The sequence below is a fragment of the Nycticebus coucang genome, chromosome 4 (genome assembly GCF_027406575.1).
Source record: "Nycticebus coucang isolate mNycCou1 chromosome 4, mNycCou1.pri, whole genome shotgun sequence".
Taxonomy (NCBI): Eukaryota; Metazoa; Chordata; class Mammalia; order Primates; family Lorisidae; genus Nycticebus; species Nycticebus coucang.
In genome coordinates this window covers 39,457,693-39,469,400 of record NC_069783.1, presented here as the reverse complement: position 1 = coordinate 39,469,400, position 11,708 = coordinate 39,457,693, and positions in this window count along the sequence as shown.

Sequence of the window (11,708 nt, the reverse complement as noted above, 5' to 3'; positions counted from 1 at the left end):
TCTCTTGTCTCTAAGATTCCACATCCATATGTCTGTCTTGGTCCCTTCTGGAGATTCAGCTATTTACAAAGGAGAGGGCTGTATTAATACTTGAAATTTCTTTCTTTCTTTCTTTCTTTTTTTTTTTAGGTAACATATAGCATCTTTATATCATTAAACATAAGATCATTAATCACATAACATCATTAAATTAGCATCAAATGTTTGATATATTTAAATTTGTGAACATATAATTATGTATAGGGACTCTAGGAAGTTATTTTTTATTTGTCTGAACTTGGCCTTCAATGTTGCTCTCTTACCTCCTCATCAAAATTAACAGCAAATATTCATATATTCTGGCACAAAATAGATGCTATTCATATAAAATTAAAAATAAAAAGTGTCAGTAATCACACAATATGACTTCCCAAGGCAGTTACATGTTCAGAAAATTAAAATTTTAGGAAGCCTGTTTTTATTTTTTTAAGTCAATTTCATTTAAAATCATTAACTTTTATAAATGGTGTTACAATATGCTGTGTTAATCTATGTCCTATTAAAGAATACTTAATAAAAACATGGCTTATTCTTGCCAAAAAAAAAGAAGATGAAGAAGATACTGTCATGACTTTGAAAGTTTAATTTTGAATTTTTCAAATTTTCAACCATTGACATTATAGTCCACAAATGGCCCAAAGATGTGCAGATCAATAAGTAGGATAATTTGATATTATAAAGATTGCTTCAAATAAAAAACTAATATTTGTCATCTGTGTTCAATAAGAATGATGACCAACTGTTCAATTGTTAAGTAATACATTAAAAAGGCATGGGAGAGGGGTAACAGTGAGATTAAATTCTGCCTATCAGAGTAGCTAGCAAACGTCCCATTTTCTAGTAGATAAAATAGTTTTTGTCCTGATTATCTTTCCTGATAGTGATAACACCACTTTGTTATTGTTCATTCTGTAGGAAATTTAAGACATTATTTGAAAAAATGTTTAGTGGTATAATATTTGTCATATTACATGAGTTTTTTTTCACAGTATGAGATACTGAGAGACATCTGTGCTTTAAATCTATTTTCCTTGTGGTAATCACAAAGAAAATTACTTTGTGCAAATCCTTCCAGAACTTTGACGTGTGCTCTGGGATGAGACTTCTTTTGCCAAGTGAAATGAAAGGAGCAGAGGGGAGTGAACCAACATGTGACTAAAGGATACTCTTTTCAGAAGCCCAACAAGGACACACACTCTGAAGATAAATGTAAAATAAGAAAGCTTCTTTCCTTCATCCGTTGACAGCACTTCTTTTATCCCTCATAATTCCTATCCTTTGCTACAGTTCTTAAATCCATCGTTCCTGTGTCTACTGATGTCAGATTTAGCCTTAGATTTCTAATCACTGCTTTTTGAGTTATTGTGTCTCCCATAGGGTGTTTGATTTGTAGATCAAAGGGTCTCTCTATTTTCACTTTCTACTTTATGTACTATGTATAGAAATTTTGTGAGTATAGTTAGTGTTATAATGAGAAAGGTGAAACTAAATTTCCAATTTTTGAAAATGAAGTATTTATGGGTGAGCATTTAAAAGCTGAATTGCAGGAAAGGTCACTAGGAAAACTTCAAGAGGAAGAGCACTCTGTTATTCTGTTTCCCTGCATCCATTTATCCCCTGAAAATAAGTGACTAACCACTTTAGAGATTTTCAACTGAGGGAATTAAATGCTGGATATTGATTACATGTGATTGAAGATCTAACAAGCCAAATATGAACTACAAAGATAACATGACAATAATGGTACAAAGTTACTACCACCCTGAAGTTGGAGATAAAAGGGGAAGAGTTGGTGTTGTCTGAGCTTAGAAGCTAGAACAGTCCAGCAGGTGACAGACCATTCAGGCCCAGTCTGGACATACTAGTGTGGGTCAGAATGATGGCTTTGGAAAAACTAAAAATCACCTCATTTAGTGACAAGAACGAGACCAGCTACCTGACAAACAGTGTGACATGTGACAGCAAAATATGAGGTTGTATGAGGCAGCCTGGACATGAACATTTTTATTACAGGAGCTGCAGAGAAAACAGGAGGTGATGCAGCTGCTATAGGAAACACCTCCAAAAAGAAAGAGTGGAAAGCAGATACACTGACTTCTCCTTTCCTCCCACCCATTAAACTGATATTTTTATCATGTCAAAGTCAAGCATAATCCAGATGACATGAGAGTCTGAGTGATTCTGCTCGGAGGAGTCATGCAACCTGTGGTATGGAAAAGAACAGAGGAACATTATCTTACATCTGCTATTGTGGAGCAAAGCCTGACATGCAGATTCTCATTGCAGTGATTTATTTGAAGAGATGATCGAAGTAAAATGGAGCAGGGAGGGTTGGGGTGGTGATAAGCAAGACTATAGTACAAACTGGAAGGTGGCTACCTTCTGAGTTCATAGAAAAGTGGACAGTTTGGCCCCACCTCAAGGCCAAGGGCATACGTTTTGTTCATGTCAGTCAGTCACAGGCTGAGATTTGTTTAAGAGTTGAGGCAGATTCCATTTGACTGAGGTGAGTTTCCAGGGCAGGGGGAAGGATTTCTGGGTCATCAGGTAACACAGTGAGTGGAATGTGGGTGCCCTGCCCTTAAAGGGACCAGCAGCTACAGTGAGTGGAATGTGGGTACACTGCCTATAAAGGGACCAGCACTCATGGTGAGTGGAATAAGAGTGCACTGCCCATAAAGGAGATCTGGGCAGAGCATTCAAAGACTCAAAAACAGAGCTGTGAGCAAACAGCCAAATAACCAGTACCACCAGGCTGGGATTACAACAAAATAAAATCAAGGGAGATTTAAAAGCATTTGGAATGATTGAAGTACGAGGTGATGGTAGTTTATATTGAATTAAAGGAGTGGGAGTGAAGTGCATTAGAAAGGAATGAAATTTCATTAGAAAGAAAACATTGGAAAGTCATTAGTAAGTAACAGTAAAGAAAACACAGTGACTGATTCAAAACGAACTTTATAAAAGACGATTTGAAGATTATACTATATTTCTAAGACACTTCTGGGAAAATCATCCTATCTTTTATCAGAAATTAGTAACCAAGAAGAAAACCTGGTTTAGAAGGAAAGATGTTCTAATGATTTGAGGTGATGGTAAAAAATCCAAACGTGCATTTTAAGTATCATTATCAGTATTTGGCATATAGGTGATACTGGGTAATTGTGTTTCATTATTTTATTTTATGAGAAATATCATATTGAAAATGTAGGGCTAACTCATCTGCATGGATTTAATTTTTCAAGAATGGATAAAATCACAAGCAGAGTCTAGGAAGACAATAGATAAAAAGCCAAGGACCAACTGTAAGAAATATCTAAATACAAGAGCTAGAGTTTAAAAGAGAGAGAGAGAGAAAAGGAGAAATAATGAGAAAAAAGAGGCAAATATGTGTAGCATATATTGTACATCTTAAATGAGACATATACAATGTGATTCACTTTATGAAATGTGGAAAAATAATTATTATAAACTTCTCTTTGAGAAATAAAAATGCAAAATCAGAAATAGGAGTCCATCCCACTTTAAAAAAAAAAAAACATATTTAGTTAAAAGGAAAAAAATATGTCAAACCATTTGAGCTAAAAATGCTTTTTTTGTAATGTTCAGAAACCAGGCTGAAAATCCCTTCTTGAATGACAAGAAAAGTTAAATGATACAAAATATTTATGAACCATGAAACAAATAAATTCAGTTTGAGATGGAGGGCTCCAGAATAATTTTGCCCATGTTCCTACCTCTCTCAATATTAATAGGTTTCTTTTCACCATTCACCTGAATCATGATGTTTCTTGCTGCTCAGAAATGTTAAGTTGGATAAAAGTGGGGAGGAAGGGTGGCACTTTATAAGGCACTTTAATGTGCCTTATAAAGATTTCTTAAGAATGTCCCTCCGTATTAGTCAAGATTCTCCAGAGACAGAAGCAATGGGACATAAGACAGGTATGGTAATGTGGCTCAGACCAGGTCCAAAGGCCTCAGAACCAGGGTGTAAGCTCTGAGGCACAAGACCTGAGTAACTGGCAGGCGCTGGTGCAAGGGAAGTCCAAAAGCTAGAGAACCTAGAGTTCTCATGTCCGAAGTCAGGAGAAAAAGAATGTTCCAGCTCCAGGAGAAAGAAAATTTGCCTTTTCTCTGCCTTTTTGTTCTATCCTGGTCCTCAGCCAAGTGGATGTTGCCTGCCCACATTGCACGAGGGCAGGTCTCCCTTACTCAGGTCACTGATTTATATTGATTTAAACACCAGTTTCTTCTGGAGACCTCTCACAGACATACCCTGAAATAACGCTTTACTAGTTAACTAGGTATCCCTTCATCCAGTGAAACTCACATCTAAAATTAACTATATACTCCCCCACTGAGTTTTAGCATGCCCCCCATATTCAAAGAAAACAAAAAAAACTAGCCAATTCTTCCCACTAGTTTGAACATTCTTTTGGCTACAAGAATTACAAAAGATAATTTGTAAACAATACTTTCACTAAGTCAGTAGGAACATTTGCCAACTTGATGACTATTTCCAATACATTCCAATCAAACGTTTTCCTGTGAACATCATTCCTTTTCAGGACATTAGCCAAGGTGCATGTCTTAGTCCATTTATTTGAGGACAAAAGGAAAAGAAGGAAAATGCTAAAGAAGGGCATCTGTAAAGTGATACATCCTTCAAGATAGATTTCACATTAATAATTTGGAAATCACATTCTAATGGTGAAGCTCCCATTTCATTTTTTACTTCATCTGACACAGCCAACAACTTCCCATTCCCTAACAACTAGGTGGGCATCCTTGCTCTTTTAAACACGGCAGGCACGCTCTCATCTCAGAGTTTTTCGACTTCCTCCTCTGTTTTCCTGAAATTCTTTCTCCCAAGATATCGCCTTTGTTAGTCTCTCACCCTTTTTAGGACGTTAGTTAGCTGCTACCGCCTCAGCAAGGTCTTTTCTGGCCACCCTTCATCACATTTCAAACCCCTCTTCATCTTAAAGTCTGTCTTTTTCCTAATTATTTTTCTCTGCAATACCATCTTTATCATCTCTCTTGCCTACTAGAATTTAAAGATCTCAAGATAAAAAATATTTAGTTATTTTGTCCCGTGCTGTACCCACAGGATGTAGACTATTCCTGATCCCTCAACAAAGGGTAGATTTAAAGGAATAGATTTCGATAACTATCCTGATCTAATCCCAGAATCCCTGTGGGTAGCCTTAGTACATTACAGGACAGTGAATTCTTAGGAGTAGGTTCTGTCGGGTGGTATATCTCTGTTTGTGAGTCTTTCTCTCTTTCTCTGTGCCTCTTTTCTCCTCTCTCACTCCCTCCAACCTCTCTCTCTCCCTCTCTCTCTCTCATGCTTTTTAAATTTGTTTCTGTTGTAGCTGTATAGTACCTGGAAAAGAAGTAGTCACCTAAATGTTTGTTAAAGTTAGTTATATTCTAAATCACGGTTAGGAGTAGAAATAATTACAGCTGACTTTAAAGAAATATATTGCCATAGAACATTTTCTGGGTCTGAGGCCTCTTTGATATGAATAATTCATAAAATGGGATGCATTTAACACTAATGTGTGATTTTTTTCAGGGAAGAGAGTTTCATCTTTTTCTAATAAGAGAGAATTAACTATACTTATTTACAGTTCAAATAGTTTTCCTGTATTCAGGATAGGGAGGTTTATGGCAAAGAACCATAAATACCAAGAAAATACTATTCCCTTCTGAGAAGAAGCATGGTGTGTGGGAGGAAATTCTGGCAAAATGGCCACTAAGTAAGTTCAGCCAAAATCTTGAGGTTTAAGCAGAAAATATAGGTGTTTTAAAAAAAATCATGGCCAAGAATAGAATACTTAAAGGTTGCTTTGGTTTAATTATAGGCAATTCAATTGACCTTTCTAATTTCCTAAGTCAAGCTGCTGCCTGTTGGTGGCCCTTCACATAGAAACAGCACTAAAATAGCCATGCTTTACATTACCTCTGAGGTGGTGCTGCTGCTTAAAGGTTTCTCTGATGTTAAACTGGCTTGCTCAATTCTGATCAGACTTTCCTTTTTCCATATTTCCTGCACACTAACACGATCTATGACACACATACAGAAAAAGCAAAAGAATCTGAAAATATTTTTAGACTATTTTACTTTCTTTTTTGATTTTCTTTTTATTTTAATTGACACATAATTGTATACATTTATGAAATATACTTGGAGATTTTGATCCACATGTACACTATGTAATGATCAAATCAAGGAAATTAGCGTATCTATCATTTCAAACAATTATTATTTCTTTGTGTTTGGAACACATAAAATCTATTCTTCCAGTTATTGAAGATTTACTATAAATTATTGTTAATTATATCTGCCCTACAATACCATAGAACACTAAAACTTAGTACTTCTATTTGGCTATAAATTCATGTTCATTAACCAATCTCTGTCTATCCTTCTGGCCCACTACCTTTCCCAGTCTTCAGACTGTTCTGTTTAAATTATCTATTGTTGCTTATTTTTATTCCAGGTCTATCTCTTTTATCTCTGGCACCAAACCATACATGTAAACTATAATTCCTTTATTGTTATCCATTACCAAGGGAATGAGAGTTTTTTAGCTTCTTAGATTCAAGACCCCATAAGGAACAGATAGTTTGTCTTAGGTATTTTCATCAGATACCAAATATAGTGTTTCTCTAAGATCCTCTCTAAGGTAGTAAGTAAGAGTAATATCTCTTTTCTCTTTTGGGATTTACCCTGCTCAACCCAAATATCATCTCTTTTGCCTGATTAAAGCATTAAGAACTTGAGTAGCAGATATTTGAGGATAAAAAAATAAGAGTTTAACAACCCACATAGTGTGGGCCTTGTTAAATTGTCTTGTCACTTAGAAAAATAATAATTTAACATAAAATAATGTTTAAACATTCTAATTTGACAATATTTTATTTCTTTTCTTTTTAATGTACTTCTTTAAGCAGCATATTAAATGTTTTATTCCATTATTTTTGCGCTTCCATAGTTTTAGTTAAGAAATAAGATGTCAGTTTTATGATAATTTTTCCTATGATGGTAAAATGTCCTGTTTGGGGCTGCTTTAATATTTTTTTGTTTCGCTTTAGTTTCTGACATATATGCTGCCTCTGTGTTGACTGTGTGATTTATCTTCTCATATGAGTAATATTGTCCTGCTTCATTTGATGTCTTGTAATGTTTTTAACTGAGTGCCATATTGTGAATTTTACTATATTGTATGATGCGTTCTTTTGTTTTCCCTGAATATCTCAACCTTTATACTGTATACCAATTCAGTTACTTGGAAATTATTTGATCATGCTGTGCTTTGCTTTTAAGTTTAAGGTTATGTAGGTGAGTCCAGAGCTTCTGAGACAGGAATTTGCTAGGTACTCTATTCAATCCCTGTGAGTCTTGAGGTTTTCCAGTCTGTCTGAAGGAAACCGGGGCTATTACTGGGCACTCTTATTTCTATCTATCTCTGCCTTCTCTTCTGTTTTTGTTTGTCTATCCTTGAAAGGCTATATTTATATAGCCTTATAATCTGAGTGCTAGTTTCCACAAAAGAAAAACTTCTCATTTTTGATAGGGCTTTGATAAAAGCTATAGCTTAAATTTGGGGAACAAAGACTGTTACCCAATTGATTTTTTCAATTTGTGAGCACAGTTAATAATTCCATTCATTTAACTCATTTGTTTATGCTTCATAATGATTGTAATTTCCTATGTAGAGGTCCTTCTCATGTATCTTTTACAACGATTTCCAATTTTTATATTTATCCCCTTAGATCTTCGCTGGTGACTTATTCGGTTTCTCTCTTTTAATTGCATTGTTTTATGTTTAAATTTTTAAAAACATTTACATAACTCTAGAAAATTCCATTGTGATTCTTTCTATTAAATCCTGAATCCCCACCCAATCTAGTTTTAATATTGTTAAAAAATTCTATCATCCTATAATAGTTTTGTCTGCTCTTGCACCTAAGGTAAATGGAACCATACAATTGTGTACTCTGTTGCTTTAGACTTTTTCATTCAACTTTCTATTGTTGAGAATAATTCATGTTGTTATGTATGTCTTTTTTTCTCATCTTACCAATAAGTAATTTTCTGTTTGACTACACTATAATTTGTTTTTTCCATTCTCTTAAGGATAAACATTTGGTTTACTCACAGTTTTTTATTCTTATGAATAGAGAAGATTTGAGTATTCTTTCATAAGTCTTCTTGTAGGCATATTTTTTATTTACTTTTAGTAAATATATAATAGTTGAATTGATATGTCATAGGGTATTCATGTGTTTGGATTTATTATACATTCCCAATTTCACATTTTCATCAGCAATGTAGGAGAGTTCAAGTAACTACATTCTTGCCAACACTGGGCATCATCAGTCTTTTAATTTCAGTCATTTTTGTGAGTGTTTAGTGATATCTCATTATGCTTTTATTTTGAATTGCCCTAGTGACTAATAATTCTGATCACTTTTTCATATGGTAATTGGACTCTCAGATATTTAACCTTTGTGAAATTTCTTTCTAAGTACATTTTACAAAAGACAATTGTCTTTTTTATTGCTGAGTTCTTTATATCCTCTAGATAGTACAAATCCTTTGTCAATACATGTATTATGTAGTTTTTCCCCCAGTTAGCTGCTGCTTACTTTCTTACTTCCTTAATGTTGTCCATTTGTTCTCCTGATCTATTTTTTTTTTTTACTCTTTAATTTTAAATAATTCTAGACTCATCAGAAGTTGCAAAAAAATGTACAGGCAAGTCCCATGTATACTACATTTATTTTTCTCCAATGGCCACAACTTGTATAACTATAGGACAATATCAAATGACAATACAATTTATGGAGTTTATTCCAAATTCACCAGTTTTATTTGTGCTTACGTGTGTATACACTTCGGTGCATTTTTATCACATGTGATGATTCACGTAACCCCCACCACAACGAAGATGAGAACTGTTCCATATTTTAAGGTATAAGATGCAATGCATGTACATTTTTGACAAACATTAAATCACTTCGGTCATGGGTAATGTAAGAATTGTTGCAACACCTACATTGTACTCAGTTTTGTTCTTAATCATTTTAATGTCACTTCATATTAAACTAAAAGGCACACTTCTGAAAATTGTACTTTCATTGTTCATTTGTACCAGTAAAATAAAATATCTTAATGCAACTATAGTTTGTATTAAGCATGATTAACTTACTTAGGATTTTTTTTTTTTTTTTTTTTTTTAGAGATAGAGTCTTACTTTATCGCCCTCAGTAGAGTGCTATGGCATCACAGTTTACAGCAACCTCCAACTCCTGGGCTTAGGTAATTCTCTTGCCTCAGACTCCCGAGTAGCTGGGATTACAGGTTCTTGCCACAGTGCCTGGCTATTTTTTTGTAGCAGTTTGGCCAGGGTCGGGTTCAAACCTGCCACCGTTGTATATGGGGGTGGTGCCCTACCCACTGAGCCATAGGCACCACCCTTTATTTAGGGTCTTTGGTTCTAATATCAACAAACATAGCTATTTGAAAGTATAAATGATAAATCAGTGTAACCTGGCTTATTGTACCCTCAATGAATCCCCAACAATAAAAAAAAAAAGAAAAAAAAAGAAAGTATAAATGATAACACATTCCTTTATATATAGAAAATGCTTTATATTTTAAACATATTTTTGTTTTTTTAAAAAACATGTTTTATAAAGATATTGATAGGGTAAAATATAATGATTTCTGTCTCTTTAACTAAAGAATATGCACTTGTCAATAGCTTAATTTACTAGTTTATAAATAATAAATCATATAAGGAATAATAAATCATATAAGGGTGGTCATACCCTTTTGGATTCATGTACTTCTAATTTATGTCAATAAGAAAGCTGGTCAGTTGAAAATTAAATATAATGAGATATGTACTTTGATGTCAGAATGAGAATTTTAGAGAAACTCCCAAATCTGATGTACAACACAGTGAAGGGATACCTGTCTCAAATGGGTTCTATAAGAAACAGACCTTTGGAAATGAGTTCAACAAGAAAACAAAGTACAGTGATGACACATCAGACATGGCAGGTAGCTCAGAGTGATGCCAGTGGTCATCCTGAGAGAGAGAAAATTGTAGCCAGACTTTTCTCTGTTGATTACCCGAACCCTTGGAAATAAGTTACTGTGAGATAATCCATTGTCATCTATTTTCAGTGAATATTGGTTAAAGAGAACTTTGAAGAACTCAAATTGAAAAGTTTCTGAACATGTAAACACTGAAAAAGTCATCCTAAAATATTTGTTTTTGGAAGTAATTCACACTTTAAAGCATGATCTCTTATGCAAAATTCTTACTTAGAAAACTAATGAAAAACATATCATTTTAGAATGGGAAGTGGGGAACCAGAAGCCCAGATTCTTAGCTCAATACCGTTAACTTCTCAAGTTCTTCATAGAGATTCACAAGAGGGAGAAAGAGGATATTGGAAAACACAAAGAAAAATAAATTTTTGAGATAATGGAGATGCCAAATACCCTGATATGTACCCTATATACATTACCTTATGAGTATGGAAACATCACTATGTATGCATGGGTATTATACAATTATTACTTGTCAGTAAATAATAAATAATAAGCATATGTTTACACTTATTAAAACTGTCCCAGAGCATGCATGCATATCTTTCTGTTTGATTCCATGTATTCATTATTGTTCAATGTGTGACTTTTATACAGATCTATTTGAATGTCATCTATGACTTTTCTCCATAAAATTTTATTGATAATTAATAGGTGCATAGTAGGTAATCATAAGTATCTGGAGACCCAGAAAGGCAACTCTTGAAATAGACTTTTTGAGTACACTTGGTACAATGGAAGATCAGTCTGTAGTACTCATCCTTTACCACATTTATGCTCTATGGGAAACAATCCTATAGTCATCCTTTTCCAAGAGCTTTTCTGAGAGTAATGACTGCACATTTTGTTTCTTTGCAAATCCCAACTTATTTTATTGTATTTCTCTTTTGAATGCTGTTACAATCTTTCATAGACTATATAATTGTTTTTTGTTCTTTTTTATTCTTTCTTCTACTTTGTAAATGATTCTTGTAGTATTCATAACTGTATTACTTATGGCAGGTGCCAATGATTGTTTTCAACGTGAGGAGGTGAGATCTGAAGTCTAAAAAATTGTTTATGACTATAACAGCTGCATAACTTTGGGCAAATTTATCTAATTCTTTACTATTCAATCTCTACATAGATAAAATGAAGATAATAATTCTTAATTTGTCAAGTCTTAAGGATTCAAAATTTTTTTATATAACACTATTATATTTTCTGGTACTTAGTAACCCTCTGAAATGCCAGTTGCTTTATTTTTATGAATCTGGTTAAGGTTACAATTGTTATATTACCTTACTATACAAAACTCAACCTAGTAAATGCTATTAACCTACTAGAAATATCTTCACATTTAGTTAGACTTGAGAGATTTGATAAAGAATAATTTCTATATGATTTGGCAAACTTTGTATAAGAGAAAAATAATAATATGTGCTAGAATCACAGAAAAATTCAATTCCATGTACCCTTAGGAATATTTCAAAAGGACAAACCAACACACAGTCATAGTTAATGTCAATAATTTTCAATTATTTATGCCCTTATA